Source organism: Alexandromys fortis, unplaced genomic scaffold (genome assembly GCF_014885135.2).
Source record: "Alexandromys fortis isolate MF-2015 unplaced genomic scaffold, M_Fortis_MF-2015_v1.1 scaffold_30, whole genome shotgun sequence".
Taxonomy (NCBI): domain Eukaryota; kingdom Metazoa; phylum Chordata; class Mammalia; order Rodentia; family Cricetidae; genus Alexandromys; species Alexandromys fortis.
The window spans coordinates 7,387,687-7,405,138 of NW_026067922.1; the positions used below are offsets into that span (position 1 = coordinate 7,387,687).

The 17,452-nt window shown below is 45.7% G+C and overlaps 1 long non-coding RNA gene across 3 annotated transcripts in view; it reads right to left on the reverse strand.

The window, feature by feature from the left end:
* Window positions 1-7,266: 7,266 nt before the first annotated feature.
* The window catches only part of LOC126501249 (uncharacterized), a 35,225-nt gene continuing 25,039 nt past the window's right edge, over window positions 7,267-17,452 (reverse strand). For all 3 annotated transcript variants that reach the window (XR_007591600.1, XR_007591601.1, XR_007591599.1), the window contains exon 3: window positions 7,267-8,128. This is a non-coding gene — a long non-coding RNA (uncharacterized lncRNA). The remainder of the gene's footprint in view (window positions 8,129-17,452) is intronic.

Sequence of the window (17,452 nt, forward strand, 5' to 3'; positions counted from 1 at the left end):
AATTGTGAGCATCGGGTTAACAAAGTGAAGCTGGACTTCCTTCTTTACTCTGTTCTTTTTTGCCATGAGGTAGAACCTTCCTAAATCCAGAACATTTTCTGCAGTCTGGTCTTAAAATATGAACAGGAAGCTGCCACGTAAGTCTTAGTCAACCCTTAAACCAAAAGAACATTTGAGAGATTGGGGAAGATTGTCAGGGTTCGTTTTTGTGGATAGTTCTCAAATTATCCCAAATCGTTCTGGTTATGAGATTTGCAGAAGAAAACGTGGAAAGAAACCAGCCCAGGAGGCTTCAGGGGAAGCTTGAACTTAACAGTGCTCAGAGATAAGAATGACACCTCAGTCTGTCCTCTGGGATTTGTCCAACATGGTTCAGGCTCGACCACCTCAGGTTCCTCTGATCACACAAGAGTACTTGCCCAAGGTGAATCAGGCTAGATCACCACTATCACAGACCCCTCTGGTCACAAACAGGGGAAACTGCCCAAGTTGGCCCAGGCTGGACCACCACAGACCCCTCTGATCACACACAAGGGAATTCAACCAAGTTGGCTCAGGTTGGACCACCACAGGCCCCTCTAGTCATACAGTCCTCCCTAGGTTCTCCCCATGCTCCATGCTTGGCACGTTCATCTTTCAAAATAGATTTATCATTGCTGTCCATTGTTCCTTATGCAACCCTTTCATCTCCTCAGTGAAGAAAAAATATAAAGAGAATAATTCATCTCACATATTTTGGAGTTTGTAAGGCCATTTCAAAATATCCATTTTCTCCATTGATCCCCGAAAGAACCCTATTGACTGAAAAGCCAAGGCACTTACTCCGTCTCTGAATGTGTAAGGCATAGGAAAGTTGAACTTGCTCAAGGGCACACAGTGGTATGTTTGCCCTTTAGGAATTACCAGAATTTTCTTGTTGACTTGATCATCAACTCGAAAACAGAATGGTTTGAATCTGAAATGTCCCTGTAGGTTTGTTCTCTGAACACTTGTCCCCCAGACGATTGCACTATATTGAGGGGCTGTGGAACTTGAAGGAGATAGGCCTAGCTGGCAGGAGAAGTCATTAGGTACGGGGTTTTGGAGGTTCCAGCCTGGTCCCTGGTTCCTGCCTCTGTTCTTTTCTTCTCAGTCTACTGTGATGTGGACAGCCTCTTCCTTCCTGCTGCCGCAAGCTGAGCTGTTTTGCCCTGCATTCCTTGTCATGATGGACTGAAACCATTAATTGAAATAAATTTCCCTTAAGTTGTTTCTGTAGAGTATTATGGTCACGGTGATATAAAAGCACCTATTACGGGGTTATATTCATCATCCATTAAGAATCAGGACCGAGGAAGTGTATCATTGAAATTCAACAAGAGGCAAACGCAGGAGACAAATGAGGTGGTAGCAAGAGAGAGCGTGAGGGGGAGGCATCAGTCTCTTGGCCTGTCAAACAGAAAAGCAGCTCTCGGAGTCCACAGAGGCCTCGTCACCTGTTTCGAGGTCTGACAGGACAAAGATTCTAATTATGACATTCATGAAATCAGCATGCCAGTTCTAGAATCGACCTCTTGCCCATCGTCTATGCCCAGTTGGCAACTGACACGGTTTTGGAGGCTGGAGGCCACTGAAAGTTCCCAGTGCCAGGTTTCCAATTATCCTCAGTATTTACCTCGTTACCCCCGTCACTCTGCTCCCCACAGAAAGCTGTCCCTCTATTACCCCTGAGTCTCACGGGTGCCTGCTCTCCCTGTCCCTTTGACACGCCCCCCTCCACCCCCATATCAAAACGCAGAGTGCCCTCTTCCTGATCCCTGCTCCGGCGTGACATTCCAGGCAAGCCTCCACCAGGTCGTTTCTCTTTCCCCTGACTGGGGGCTTGCTTTATGCTGACTCCACTACAGAGCTTGTTTTGAGACAAGGGGGAAGATGTGCAATCTATTACCCTTATAAACCAGCTCCTTTCTTCCTCTCCTGCCATTTAAAAGGGCCTTTCTATTTGACTGAACAAGAAAAGGAACTCTAAGAGAGGAATTAACATCGCCCCCATTATATTGTCCAATTAACGCTTGTCCAGTCAAAGACTGAGTAGGAAGCCCGGAGCCTCCGTCAATGAGAACTTTTAATCCCTCAGGTAAATGCAAAGTCGCATTGAACACGATCAAAGGGCAGATCTCAATGTATTCTCTCCCATTCCCCTCCTCCATCATGTATGGGACTGTATGTGGCTGCTGAGTTCTGGTTTGAATTAGCTTCAACCTTCCTTTGTGGCCAGTTGGGTGAAAGTGTTGGGAGGGGGCGGTCGCTTAGAGAGACATTTGAACCCTCACACCAAGGCTCTCAGTTCCCTACCACACAAAGACATCGACACAGACAGGCTGAAGTAATGTCGACCCCACCATCTTCTTTTTTTAAAACTCGATTTCCTCCCTGCAGGTACTAGGCCAGGCACCATTATTAACAAAGTAAATTATGCAAATGGCTAATCCCTTCCAGGGCTGGAATTTGGGGGTCAGTTTCCTCATTCTATAGAATGCTGGTGTTCATTGAGATCTGACCCATGAGAAACTGAGGGACAGAATAGGGACTTAAGCTGGGGGGCAGGGATGTTTTCTGGTCCCTCCTGCTGGGCCTAAGGCTTCCTTTCACATAGTAGGTGCCCAAAACTCACTTGCAAAGGACCAAATCTAGAAGTGCCATTTCTCAAGGGATCTGTTTAAGACCTAGACCCCTTAAAACTTTCAAATTGGGTAAGATTTAAAAAGGAAAAAAAATGTAAAACAGACAAAAAGTAAGAGCGGCATTATAAATAAAAGTCCAGGGTGAGTTAATCTAGAGAAATTCAGACTGGAGGTTTGTGCCCACAGTCCTATGGATGATTCATGGGACTGAAGAGGAGTTCCTGGCAGCCAGGGAAAAAGAGAAATGTGATCAATAGCACAATCTGTATTGTCCAGAGAACAGTTATTAGTATATATACTTAAAACCAATAATAAAATATTAACACATTTAATGGCTAGAGCAACACCAAGGAACGTCTATTAAACAGGGGAGTTTCTCTCTTCTTATCCTGGGTTCTCTTCCCGGTAATGGCCTCCCAAAATTATACAGAACCAGTATCAAGTAAGGATCCCAAGCCCTTGGGATGAGTCTCAACCAAGGTCTATAGAGCAGACTCATCTGTAGAGGTACCATGGACTTTCTGGAAGCTGACACCGTCAATGCATGTCAGGGGGTGTGGCTTAGCCCTCAGGTGCCATGGGAACCTCTATATGCCTATAACAGGTCTGCAGCATGACCACATTGCTCTAGCTAGACCTGGTTGTCCTGGAAAGCTTTGATTCTGACCCACTATTACCAAGAGAACAGATAAGGAAATGAACCAATCACTGTCCCTCAAGGCCATCAAGACATGGCATTAATGCCAGGCAACCGCAGGGAAGACAAGACCTTGGGTCATGCAATCCCAGTGTACTCTGAACCATTGACTGGCATTGACACCAGCCATTCAATAGTCTTCCTCTTTATTTCTTGGAACTTAGGCACCTGCCCCTTTCTCTGAAAAGCCTTCTCCCCACCAAAGTCATTAACACACTGCATCTGACTTGGTTTAGAGAGCATCATAGTAGACAAACTGCCCTGCTAACCCTGTAGATAAGACTCACACTTGCTCACCTCTCCCAGCCCTACCCATCATGGCCCTACTGTCTTTGTCTTTACTATTAACGAACATTTATATACACTTTAACTTAATACATGCTTTTAACGGGAATTAAATAAAATATATATTATATATTATATATAAATTATATATAATATATATGGGTCTCACTATATAGCTTTGACTGGCCTAGAACTCATAGAAATTGATCCACCTGCCTCTTAAGTGCTAAGAGTAAAGGTGTACCACCCACCACACCAAATTCCCCATTAAAATACATTAAGTATACTTGGGCCTGGTGGGCACAACATAACTGGAATTCCAGCTATTTGTGTGACTGAAGCAGGAAGACCACAAGTTGAAGGCTGGCTTGTGCTACATACTGAGCACAGGCCTGCCTGGACAACTTAGTGAGACATTATCTCATAAAGCAAAACGAGCTATACACAGAGATCCGCGGTAGAATGCTTGTCCAGCACACACAAGGCTATTGTTTCGGTCATAGGTGTGTGTGTGTCTGAGAAACAGCACATGGGCACAGGGATCAGTCCTGCCCATGGCTTCGGGAATCCACTGAGGGGAGGGGATAAATGAGGTCAGTGTGCATTTTTCACACCTCGGTCTTTCGGGAGCAGAATGGTTATATGTTTATGTGTTTATAGTCTGTCTTCCTTCTACTACTCCTGCTGCCTAGTGCCTTGGGAATGCCCTGGTATGTTGTAGGTGGGCATGGAATCCTCATTGAATGGTGGCGGGGAGGACTGGAAATACACATGGAAGAGCAGAGAGGAGACTCCTAGGCACATGGGTGGTCAGTTGTCTGGAGGATCAGCTCAAGGTAGCGTGGCAGGAGGTAAGCATCAGTGGTCACTGAAGCTGAGAAAGCACACTGATCTTAATCAGGACAATTAAGGGGACCATATAATTTATCACCCTAAATAGGACACTTTGTGGGTGAAAGGGAAGCTATTAATAATTACACCAGGGCAACAGGCATAAAATAGGACTGTCCCAGGCAAGCTGGAATTTATGGTCACCCTGTGATCATTAACTAAGAGAAAGAGAGAGACCCTCCTGTGGGGATGAGTGAGCCTGGGAAGTGGGCATTCTATTTGCTAGGTAATATTTGAAGGTTTGCCCTATAGGGGTCTCCAAGATTATATCCCACTAGACAGAAGGGGCCTTTCCTGAAAGGGGTGGGCAGGCATCCAAAGTCATCCATCCCAGAAAGAAGCAGACCTCACACTAACAGACAACGGGGCTGTGAAGACAAAGAGGAGAAGACGGCTTATCCATGCTTTCAGGCCCCACTCTGAGCTGAGAACCCTGCGTAGGTACTGAGACAGCAGCCAGCAGGTGGGAAGCTTTAGCAGTAGCGATTAAACGGATCTTAGGCCCCAGGTACCCTCCATACAATCTGCACGTGTGTATGTCCCCAGTGTCATCTCAGATGTGTGAGTAAGGTCCGTTCTTAGTTCTCTAATGGATGAAAGAAGTAGCCATTCACCCCATATAGATTAGAACAAGAAAGAGGAGGTGGGCACAGGGAAAACAGTTAATGTAAAGAGCTCGTGTTGACTAGACTTACCTGTAGGCTTGACACAGTCTAGAGTCATTTGGGAACGGTGTCTCACTCAGGAATCATAGAGGTCAGGTGGGCCAGCACTTGTCTCTGGGGGGCTGTTTTGTGTTTTGATTGTATGAATTGGTGTAGAACAGCCCAGCCCGCTATGGGGGATACCATGCTGTAGGCAGAGGATCCTTGACTGTGTGAGTGTAGAAAGGGTGCTTAACAAATGAACAAACAAAAAAGACATGCACACCTTCACTTCTCTCTGCTCTTGACGGTGAATGCGATGGAATTAGCTGCTTCAAGTCCTGGCCTAGACGTCCCTACAACGATGGACTTTAACCTAGAATTCCACGCCGAGTAACCTTCTTCTCGCCTAAGATGGTTTTTTTTTTTTTTTTTTGCCAGGATTTTTTATCACAGCATTGGAAATGAAGTTGGGACATGCATTCTCAAAGGTAATTATGGAAAGTATCTCTTAGGACAATGATTTTCAGACATTGAGTACAGGAAAAATAAATTAAGTGTTTAGAATGCCAAAGTAAAAGCTGAAGAGACCAAAGGCCCTCGGATCCAACTTTCCACTTCCCTTCCTCTTTGGTGTTCTATCCTCATGAAATGGTGCTAACAAATACACTAAATGCTGCTCCCTGGAGCACAGCTCAAGCACAGTTACCCGTACAGAGGGGACTGTCCCAAACACTACTTTCCATGGCAGTATAGGGTAGAGGTGTGAATACCAGGCTTAGAGGTCACGTGGCACTTTGTTCTGCTCATGTCTTATTAACCGCCCCATTTCACACTTCAAATCAAAAAGCTGGTACCAGTACAGCATCAAGAAGAATGACGAGCCAATTCCCACTGACTAAGACCAGAATCTAACAAACAAACTGTGTTTGTTCCAGGATCACCCAATGATCTAACATGGGCCCGAACTCTTGTCTCTCAAGTCCTCCTACCCTTTCCTGTAGTGCAACACAAATGCCCTATCTGTAAGGTCAAGGTTACTCAGGTCTCCAGGGTTGGCTGCCACAGCTCCCATCACTAGTGGGTATTGAGATCTAATGACTGGGGTGAGGCCCAAGAGGCACTTGGGTAGAAAATTTAAATGGAGTCACTGTCAAGATGGAGTCATCCATTGTTTGGCCCTTCACTGGCCTCATCCCTTTCCAAGTCTTGCCAAAATGTCCATCTTGTTAAATATCCACCCTTCCATACCAGAGTGGAGCACCTTCCTAATATCTGTTGCTCTTGCTAATACTGACGGCACCAGTTGAGTGGCCATGTTCAAGACACCCACTGTTGGGTATATAAATAGTTGGTCCCCAACTGGTGGCACTGTTTTGGGAGGTGACGGGACCTTTTGAACACAGAGCTTAGCTGGCAGATGTAGGGCCATAGGGCTAGAGCCATGTCCACTCCCTACTGCCCAATTTCTGTGTGTCCAGGCTTGCCCAAACGTTAGCCATGCTCTCCCTGCCTTTCACACGAGTGAAACAGAATAAGCCAATCCTCCCTCAAATTACTTATGTAGGGAATTTATTTGTTAGGAACATGCTCTCCCTAGGGGATGGGTCAAGTGAACACTGAAGGCAGAGCTTCCAGTTTCTTACCAGGAAAAGCAGGCTGCCCATGGGTGGGGCGGATAATAAACTATGCACACACAGCCAGAGGCATCGCGGCGGCTGCTGGGCCTGGCCACATTTTCTCAATTTCTCTGGGTCCATAAATGCCATGTTGGAGGAGGCTGGGTTGGAACAGACACGAAAGTTTGTGACCCATCTGTTTCAAAAGCATTACAGTGCTCCCACAGCTGTCGAAGAATGCCAGTGGAGAAAATGAACTGTAAGAAGGGGCATCATTCTTGTCTTCGTTACTTTTTATTATTATGGCTGTAAAGAAACGCCATGACCAAGGCGAATTGTAAAGCATCCGATAGGGGGCTTGCTTATAGTCTCGCAATCCTCCCTCAAATTACTTTGGGGTGAATCCAGGACCATCATGGTGGGGAGCACGGCAGCGGGCAGGCATAGCCCTGGAGCAGTAGCTGAGAGCTAACGCTGATCCCTGGGCAAGAGGCAGAGGGAAAGCTAACTGGGGACACCATGGGGCTCTGAAACCTCAAAGCCCACCCCCAGTGACACGCCTCCGCAAACAAGGCCACACCTCCTAACCCTTTCAAAACTGTCCCACAAACAAGGGACCAAGCATTCAAATAAGTGAGCCTATGGGGTCCGTTCTCACTCAGACCACACAATTCTGAAAGTCGGGCTGCCATCCACACCTTGGGTAGGGCAAGATTAACGGCAACAGGGAAATAATCAAATTATGAACTCCATCAAGGGCCTTCTGCTTTTTTAAAAAAAAAATTTAAATGACTTATTTATTTTTATTTTGTATGTGTTAGTGTTTTGCCCGCATGTGTGTCTGTGTGAGGTTGCTAGACCCGCTGGGACTGGGAGGTCCAGACAGTTGTGACCTGCCATGTGGGTACTGCAGGGTCCTTTGAAAGAGCAGCCAGCGCTCTTAACGGCCGAGCAATCTCTCCAGCTCCCTGTCTAGTACTCGTTCTTTCTTTCTTCAAAACTAACATTTCCCAGCATTTTTCAAGGACTCGCCCAGGTTGAAACATCCCAGCTGCATTGCTGCCCTCAGGATTCGGCCTCTTTCCTCCACTGTATTTCACAGCCTCGGATGAAAGATGAGCATTCAACACAAGTGCAGAGAGTATCCATCACTGGTTATTGATCCATGTCACCTGAAATTTTTGTTTGGTGTTTCTTAACGAAGTCTGGTGGGGGCCACTCGTCCTCGCCTTCAGAGTCTGGCGTTCTGAGACACTATGCTAATCAAAGGGTGAGAGCGTGAGTTCTCCACAGCATAGAGATCCGGGGGTGCTCCTTGAACGAGGTGTCCTTTCAAAAGGATTTTGAAGGAAACACAATATAAAAATGCAAATATGAGAAAAAATGCATTGCAAGTACAAAAAGTCTCATGAAGAAATGACCCAAGGCAAAAACATACTAAAAGATTTCTGGACTTAGCTAGAAAACAAACAGGATAGGCTGCTGGGGTGAGCACATGTGAAATCTTATTTATAAAGATCATTCATCCTGCAAGTGTTATGTGTGATTTTCAAGGCAGAAAAGCAAACGGGATTTTAAGGCTGGGTGCCACTATTACAAGATATGTTCCTGGCCAATTGGGAGCCAGCAACAGATTCATTCGGAGCTTGCCAGGTAGGGTCACACTGGGGCTTGAGAGAAACCTCAGAGGCAGATATTGGGGAGGTTAGGATGGGATGAAACTCAACCAGGCAAAATGATCACAAAGAGCTGATGGATTTCTGACCCAAGGAAGGAAGATATTTCAGCGACAAAACTGTCCTTGTGGGGACTTATAAAACAAAGCAGTTACCAGAGAGTGTGGAGCCAAGAGAACCTGGCTGCACAGTTACAAAGACACCATACTCCCCCAGCCACTTATTCACTTTTCCTGAGGACTCTGGGCTCAGTTTGCCACTGGTATGAAGAAGCCAGTGTCTCCTGTGCCTGCTGGCTATAAGGGCTAAATAAAATTCCAAAGCACTTGCCAGTGTCTGCTAGTTCCTTCTTTACCACAAATCAAAATCTGGGAAAGGAGCATCCTTGCCCAGAGGCCACATTTGGGGTACATGCTCTTGTCATCGGCCAACCTGTTTCCAAACCTCCGTGACCCTTCTTTTATTATCTGATTTGTGTAAGTCTCCTTAGTAATTCATGAACAGAATAAAGAAACTAAAGGAGGAAAAAAGTGTTGTCAATCACATTTAGAAATTTCTCCTTGTGAGATCTAACAAGGGAAGAAAGAAAAGAGAGAGCGATAAGGAGGAAGGGAGGAAGGAAGGAAGGTTTTTAAAAAAAAAAAACCAACATGTCCTTCCAATCCGGTAAAACTGATATTTACCTGATTCATTAAGGACAAGTGACATTCTCACTGTGTCTGGCCAATGCTTTGCCCTTGGGTGATGCAGGCAGCAAAAGAGACATTACCAGATAGCTACTGTCTAGCGACCAGGCAGCAAAACCAGGTCCTTCAGGCTCATTGTGACCAAAAGGGAACTGACGCTTCCTTTGTCAGACTAAGCAGACCTCTGGCTGCTAGGAACCCACGTTCCTTCATCAGCCACAGCTTACAGAGTGAAGGAGCCCACCACTGGGGACCAGAGGGTTTACTGCCAGCTAGAAATGAAAGGATGCCAAGATCTCCGGCTTAGATGGGCCAGGAGTGTTGGCCTTGAATGGAAGGAGAGAAGCAGGGGTGTAGATCTCCTAGCTGCTGGACGTGTTCCTGGCCAGCCCAGCTTGCCTAGGATTCTACAGCTTTCTTAGTGAAACATTGATGACAGTAACCACTGTTCAGTGAAGTAAAGAAGAGGGTTGGTATGAAATGCCTTGAAGAGAAAGTGTGAAGATTCTGACGGACATTGACTCCCAGAGCACTAGCTTTTCCTGGAAGGTTCAAGGAGGGGAGAGTTGTCAGAAGGAATAGACAACTTGGAACCTTCCTCATGCCTCCATTCTACCCTCACTCCTGCTCCAAATTTTGCGTTCCCAACACACATGTGCACACGAGCACACACACGCACACAAACGCACACACATGCACACTCACGCACTCACTCCCAGGCATCCTCCGAATCTACCACCCTCTCAACCATGCCATCCGAAGTGTGTCTCTTTTTCTGTCTTAGCATTGTTTCCCACCCCCTCTTGAGTGTCCACAGGGATACAGGCTCTGCTCACCATGACAACCTGTGGCTAAGAGCATCTAGAGGATCCAAATGCTCATCTCGTCAGTGGCTAAAATGTCATTACTGCCCACACTACCTAATAAAACTGTGTAGACCGGTGCGAGCTGAAGGACCGTGCTGGGCCTCACTCTGAATGGAAACTAAAAGCAGTTAGTGCGCAGGACCTTATGATACATAATCCAAGAAATAAAGTGTCAAACGCCATGCTTGATACATTCCTGCCTATCTACTTCTGACCAGGGATGGCCTAAATTCTTACTTCCAATTCCATAAATCTTTGGTAACCTATAAATAGACATAAAATGTTTCCTTGGTCCTTTGACACAGGGTTTTGAATCCTGCCTCGAACAGAAAAGGTTGTGTGGGAAACGTTCTTTCAGAAAAAAATCAAAATTCTAGAACCACTCAGCAGTTCAGGGAGGTGACCAGATAAAAACCTTTCTGCTAACTCCAGTAGCCAGGATCCACACAATGACGTTCCAGTCAGTGAAACACTGCCTGGAGGACAGGGATCTTATGAACACTTTTCCCATTGACACGGTGCCCATTTAAGCTTGTGTAATGCATTCTATGATGTTTTTGCAAGAATCATGTAACAATAAATGTATTAAGGGATCGCTCCTTCATTAAGCAAGCACTACTGTATTTGAGTACAATCATGCATAGAAAGAATTATCCACAAGCCCAACCTTAGGAGTCAGAAAAAAGGGGGGAAAAAAGGAAGGAAGGGAGGGAAGGAGGGAGGGAGGGAGGGAGAGAGAGAGAGAGAAAGAAAGAAAGAAAGAAAGAAAGAAAGAAAGAAAGAAAGAAAGAAAGAAGAAAGAAAGAGGGAGAAAGAGAGAGGAGAGAGAGAGAGAGAGAGAGAGAGAGAGAGAGAGAGAGAGAGAGAGAGCTGCCTAGACATCATTGCGGAATAAATGGAAACCCTCCCCAAAAAGAATAACCTGGCTTTACTGTAATATGTGGATCTGACTCCCCTCCCACCTCGAGTAGTGGATGGAAAGCTATAGGACTCCCTTAAGGTTAATGTCATGTCAAACTAAGCACAGGGCTAGTCAAGCTAAGCAAGGGGGTACAGCGGTGAACGACATAGTCAGGGCTGTCCTCAGAGCGACAACTAACAATAAAGCTGTAAGCACCATGTATGTCAGGAAAAGGAGGGTACAGGGGATCAGAACATAAACTCTCCTTGGAGGCTCCTCAAGGCAAATGCTGAGGCCTGGAGGTTGCCAGCTATAATTGGGAACACCCTGGGCAGGCAAATGCTGCAGGCAGATGAACAGACGGGCACCAAATAGGATGTAGAGGTACAGAGAAGCCTGAATTCACTGACTGGGCTCAGGCCAGTGTGAGGGAGCACTAGCAAGAACCAGGGGACCCAGTGGGACTATCTAAGAAGCAGACACATCCACACAGTCCCCTGCACTGACCACAGGTGGCAGGCAGCGTGGCTCCGTGTACGTCCTCCTGGGTAGAAGCTAATGGCTCTCAGGAGCTCCCCCTCGTTGCTCTGTCATCATCTGGGAAACCAGGACTCACCATGCCCATCCCAGAATCTCTGTGTTGGTAGAAGTGCAACGTGGAAAGGATGCACCTTGGAGGGATAGCAGGGTCACTAATGGGGGGCATGTGTCTCCCCAGAACCATCTCTAAGAGCTCGTAGATTATTCATGGCTAGTAAGAGGCCAAGTTTGCCCCCAAAGGAGAAACCCACTGGTTGAGAGCTAGCAGTTCAGGCTGGATGGGAACGTCCCAGGAACGGCCCAGAGTGTGACAGGCAGGTGGCATGAAGTGCTCATCCCAGAAGCCTGGGGGCTAAAAGAGACCTCAAGGGAGATGGGAGCCAGGCAGGGGCCAGGTCTGCCAGCCCCACCTCCTCCCACAGCAGGCACTGACGGCGCCCCAGCCTGCAGGCAGATGTGGCCATCTAATAAATAATTTACACTCTCCAGGAAATGGACTGCAGAGATGCCAAAGCCATTAGAGGCCCTGCTGATGGGGAAAGAGAGAAGGAAGAGAGGAAAACACCGAAGGCTTGAGTTGAGCAGCAGCCATTTGAGGACTGGATTCTTTTCAGGTCCTAGCCATAACATCTCCATGTGAGCTTATATGTCCCATTCTCATCTGAATTCACAGCAGTACTGAAGAGTCCGGATTGGTACTTGTACTATCCAGAAAAGGAAGAAATATGCTCCGAGATGGGGAACCTCCCATTGGGATGCTGGTGGATAGCCAAATCAGAAAACTGGGACCACAGACTCTGACTTTGTCTTTGAGAAGGAGGTATTTTAACAAGAAATCATAGTTTTAATTTTATTGCTGTTATTATCCTAAAACAAATGCTTGGAAGCCATTGGGTGTTGTTCCTGGACGAGAGCCAGGGCTTGCTTTTCCCTCAGCCCTCCCTATCAGGTCCAAAGTACCCACGGCGCTGCTCATGGGTCCATCTATAAAGACCACAAGATGTGACCATTGTATCCATGGGAACCTGAGGTAAAGCGGGGAGTAACTTGCTTAGAATCCCAGGCTTAAAAAGAAGGAGGGCACAAAAATCCAGACTTGATAACCTAGTCCCCTACCTTTTAGAATGGCCGCCTCTTGTATCTGACCTGGTCCCCAACTCCAATGTTTACAACACCTCATTTAGGAGTACAAGGGGACGAGTTCTACCAGAGAGGCATTATAAAATGATCTTAGCACCTGAACTGAGTCCAAGAATACACAGCCACTGGCCTCCACAAACCCAGTAATAACATATCTGCATATGCCCTGTGCCCACAGCAAAGACAGTCCCAGATTCCTCTATACAAACAGAGAGAGAGGAGGTGAAAACAGAGCTGTGGCTGCAAACACAAGCTGCAGCTTTCTTCCACGGCAGAGAAATGCAATGCGTCTCCAGGGGAGCTAGAAGGGCCTGAGGTTTTATCGATCATTTCTCAGAAACGAGGCTAGAGCTGCTGGAGAAGTGTTGATGTGTGTGTGTGTGTGTGTGTGTGTGTGTGTGTGTGTGCACTCTTATGCACTACAGACGCATGTATGCATCACAGAGGTACCAACTCCTTGGGTGGGTGGGTAATACGAAGCCCAGAATATCATCTTCCAAGGCTGCTGGAACAAAGTACAGCAAACATCAGAGATTTAGTCTGTCATATAGTTCTAAAGCAACTAGTCTCAAGGTGTCAGATGTCTGTATGTGCCCTACAGAGCCCTGAGGGGAAGATCATTCCTAGTATCTTTCAGCTTGTCACAGGATCCCCTCTAGGATCTGTCCCAGCAGTCAGATGCCTTCTCTTGGGGTTTCTGGGTCCACATTTCACTCTTGTAATAAAGACACCAGTCATCCTTAGTTGGGGACTCAACCTACTGCACTGTGACCTCAGCTTAGCTTCTGACAATCTGCAGTGACCTCGCTGCCAAAGAAAGGCACATTCTAAGGTCCTGGGAGTTAAGACTCAAACATCTCTTTCTGGGGAGCATAATCCAAGTTCAATACTGTATCAAAAATGTATCTTGACTGTAAGGATTAGGCAAGAATCAGTTGGCCAAGACTTCCTTGACCTTCCTGCCAGGAACTATGATGGCTTCTTTGCAGCAGCCTCAGGCAAAGGAATACCTGCCATACACAGGGGAGCACTGGACAAAGGTCACAGGAGCAGTGAGGCAGAGCCCACCACCTGTCACCAGCAGCTTTTGAAAAGCTGGCCAATGACTTGCTCGCCTAAGGTGTCACCGATTTTTTTTATTTTCTTTTGCATTCTGGATCCAAATGAGGGCACTTCCTTGATTCAGTACATTCCATACACTGTTATTTTCTTTGAGACAGGCTCTCCTGTCCCCCAAGTCACTCTTCTTCTCAAATGACTCCATGTCTGGATTCTAAGACCCTACCTTAAAGTAAACAAACTAAACAACAACAACAAACACAAATTAACTAGAAATGATAAAGAAAGAGGTCTGGAGAGACGATGGCTCAGCAGTTAAGAGGACTGGCGGCTTTTCTCGAGGATGCAGGTTAGATTCCCAGCACCCATGTGGCAGCTGACAACAGTCTGGAACTCCAGTTCTAGAGGATCCAATGCGCTTTTCTGGTCTCTGTATCTGGTCTCTGTGGGCATCCAGACATGCCCATGGTGAGTAGTTCTACACACTGGAGAAATATTCATACACATAAATTAAATGCGTACATTTTTAAAAAGAAAGGGGGAAGAAGCCAGGTGTGTTGGCTGTCAAATGGTGAACGGAAACAAGCTGACCTCCACGTGTTTTCTAGTTCTCATATTTCCTAGGTATCTCTGTCTGTTCCAATACAGATGCATGGCCAGTAGATATACACACATCAGGGTTCTTTTGACAAGCGGTGGTTTGACAGCGGGTAACATGCTGAGCCATCCCATGACCTTTCGGGTAGGTAATGACACCCAGAAGCTCTCCAGCATTTCAAGCCATGGAGCTGGACAACAAAGGGCCACTTTCCACCTACACAAGGCACAATATTCTTGAAAAAATCCCAAGTCACACAGCCTAATGGGGCTTACTTTTCTCTTGGTCACAGCAGGCCCTTGCACTGCTTGGAATAGGAAGGGCACCAAAATGTTTTTACCGTTTATATAAAACAAGTACCAATAAAACAAATACCAGGGCACAGTGCCACCAAGTTCAGGACCCTGCAGAATACTACACATCTTGGGGTCCAGGCCTCTGTGTGTAGAGGGACTGGGTGGCAGAACCCTGGCAGTGCCACCGTCTCGACAGCTGCGACAATGGCCAGGACAGGCAGTCTATTTGATCGGTTCTTACAGGAGATGAAAGCTTCCCCACCACACAGCCTATGTCCCATGGGAGAACAGCAGTAGCTCCGCTATCTACAAAGACACTTGATGTCAATATCAATCAGCAAGCAGTCCACCAGCACAGAAAACAAAAGCCCAGAAGCGCATTGGAAATGTTCAATCAATCTCAGACTCAAAGAGATGTGACAGAAAGTGACAACTCATTATCCATTTGTATTTATGAAAATATCCGTACTGGGAGCCAGTGAGATGGCTGGGTGAGTGAGGTGCTTGCCACCAATGCTGACGACCTGGATTTGATCCCTGGGATCAACTCGGTGGGAGGAGGGAACTGACTCTTACAGGTTGTCATCAGACCTCCTCCTGTGGGCTGTGGGCTCATGTGTGTGCATATGTGCACTAACTAAATAAAAACATAATTTGGAAGATATATAAAGATCTGGAGACACAGTTCAGCAGTTAAGGGTCCTTGTTGCTTTACTGGAGGGCCAGAGCTTTTTTCCCAACACTCACCCGGACTGGTTCACAGCCTGTAGGTCCAGCTCTAGAGAATCTAACACCTTCTTTTGTCCTCCACAGGCACAAGCAGACACACAGAGAGACCCGTGACTAAATAATAAAATGACTATTTTTGAAAACAGATACTAGAAATAAAGGTCATAGAACAAAGTGATGGATGCTACAAATGAGTTTATAGATAAAAGGCAGGTTTCTTAGTTTCTTCAATGACTGTGGTATACTGGGCTTGCTAGATAAATGTCTGTGGGGTGTGCACACATCTGTGTGTTTTGTCTCACAAACAGCACCGAGATACAGTCCGACAAGACTTTACTCAGGTAGGTGAAAGAGAAGGTAATAATGACTTCTTTGAATCCTTCCTCACTCCTTTAGACTTCGGTACTAACTTCTCAATTTCCATGCCTATTTTCTAATCTGGTCATCTGAACTTATTGTTTTTTGGGTTTTGATTTGTTTGGAGTTTTTGTTTGTTTGTTCGTTGCGTTTTTTTATAAATGAAACAAGGGTCTCACTAGTAGCTCCAGTAGTCTGGAACTCACTTTGCAGACAAAGCTGGCCTGGAACTCACAGAGATCCTCCCGCCTCTACCTGCCAAGAGCTAGGATGAAAGGCATGCTCTACTATGCCTGCTAATGTTTTTCACATTTTACCCAAGCCTAGTTCAAGTTCAGTGCTTGCTACAAGACTCATTGAAGACCTAGGCCACTGAAATTTCTCCCTTCTTGGAAACCCATCGAATGTGACATACTATATAGCTTATTGGCGAGGGCATACACACTGTTTTCTTATTGGTGTCTGTTCTGTGCATGTTGTCTCTTTGCCAAACATCATCTTTGGGATCAGATGTATCAGTTAGTAATTGCTGAAAAACAAGCAGTCCAAAAGGCATTGGCATAAAACCACAAGTCTGTGATTGGCTCTAAGTCTGGAATGGTCTGTATCCCATTTTTTATTAGATTATTTGCTCTTTTGATGACAAATTTCTTGAGTTCTTTGTATATTTTGGAGATCAGCCCTCTGTCAGTTTCGGGGTTGGTGAAGATCTTTCCCATTCTGTAGGCTGCCATTTTGTCTTGTTGACTGTGTCTTTTGCTTTACAGAAGCTTCTTAGTTTTAGGAGGTACCATTTCTTAATTGTTTCTCTAGGTATCTGTGCTACTGGGGTTATATTTAGGAAGTGGTCTCCTGTACCAATGTGCTCAAGTATACTTCCCACTTTCTCTTCTATGAGGTTCAGTGTTGGCTTTATGTTGAGGTCTTTGATCCATTTGGACTTGAGTTTTTTGCATGGTGATAGATATGGGTCTATTTTCATTCTTTTACATGTTGATATCCAGTTATGCCAGCACCACTTGTTAAATATGCTTTCTTTTTTCCAGAGAACTCTCAAGAGAGGAATATAAAATGGCTGAAAGACACTTAAGGAAATGCTCGATATTGTTAGCCATCAGAGAAATGCAAATCAAAACAACTCTGAGAGTCCACCTTACACCTGTAAGAATGGCCAAGATCAAAAACACTGATGACAACTTATGCTAGAGAGGATGTGGGGTAAAGGAAACACTCCTCCATTGTTGGTGGGAGTGCAAATTGGTACAGTCCCTTTGAATATTAGTATGGCACTGTCTCAGAAAATTAGGAAACAACCTACCTCAAGATCCAGCAATAATGCTGTTGGGTATATACCCAAAGGATACTCAATCATACCACAAGGACATGAGCTCAATTATGTTTATAGAAACATTGCTTGTCATAGCCAGAACCTGGAAACAACCTAAATGCCCCCGACTGGAGAATGGAAAAGGAAAATATGGTACATTTACACAATGGAGTAGTACACCACAGAAAAAAAAATAATGACATCTTGAAATTTGTGGGCAAATGGATGGATCTAAAAAAATATCAAATTGAATGAGATAATCCAGACCCAGAAAGACAAATATCATATATACTCACTCATAAGTGGCTTTTAGACATAAAGCAAAAAGAAAAACCAACCTAAAATTCACAATCCCAGAGAACCTAGACAATAATGAGGACCCCAAGAGAGATATACATGGATCTAATCTACATGGGAAGTAGAAAAAGATAAAATCTTCTGAATAAATCAGGAGCATGGGGACCATGGGAGAGGGCTG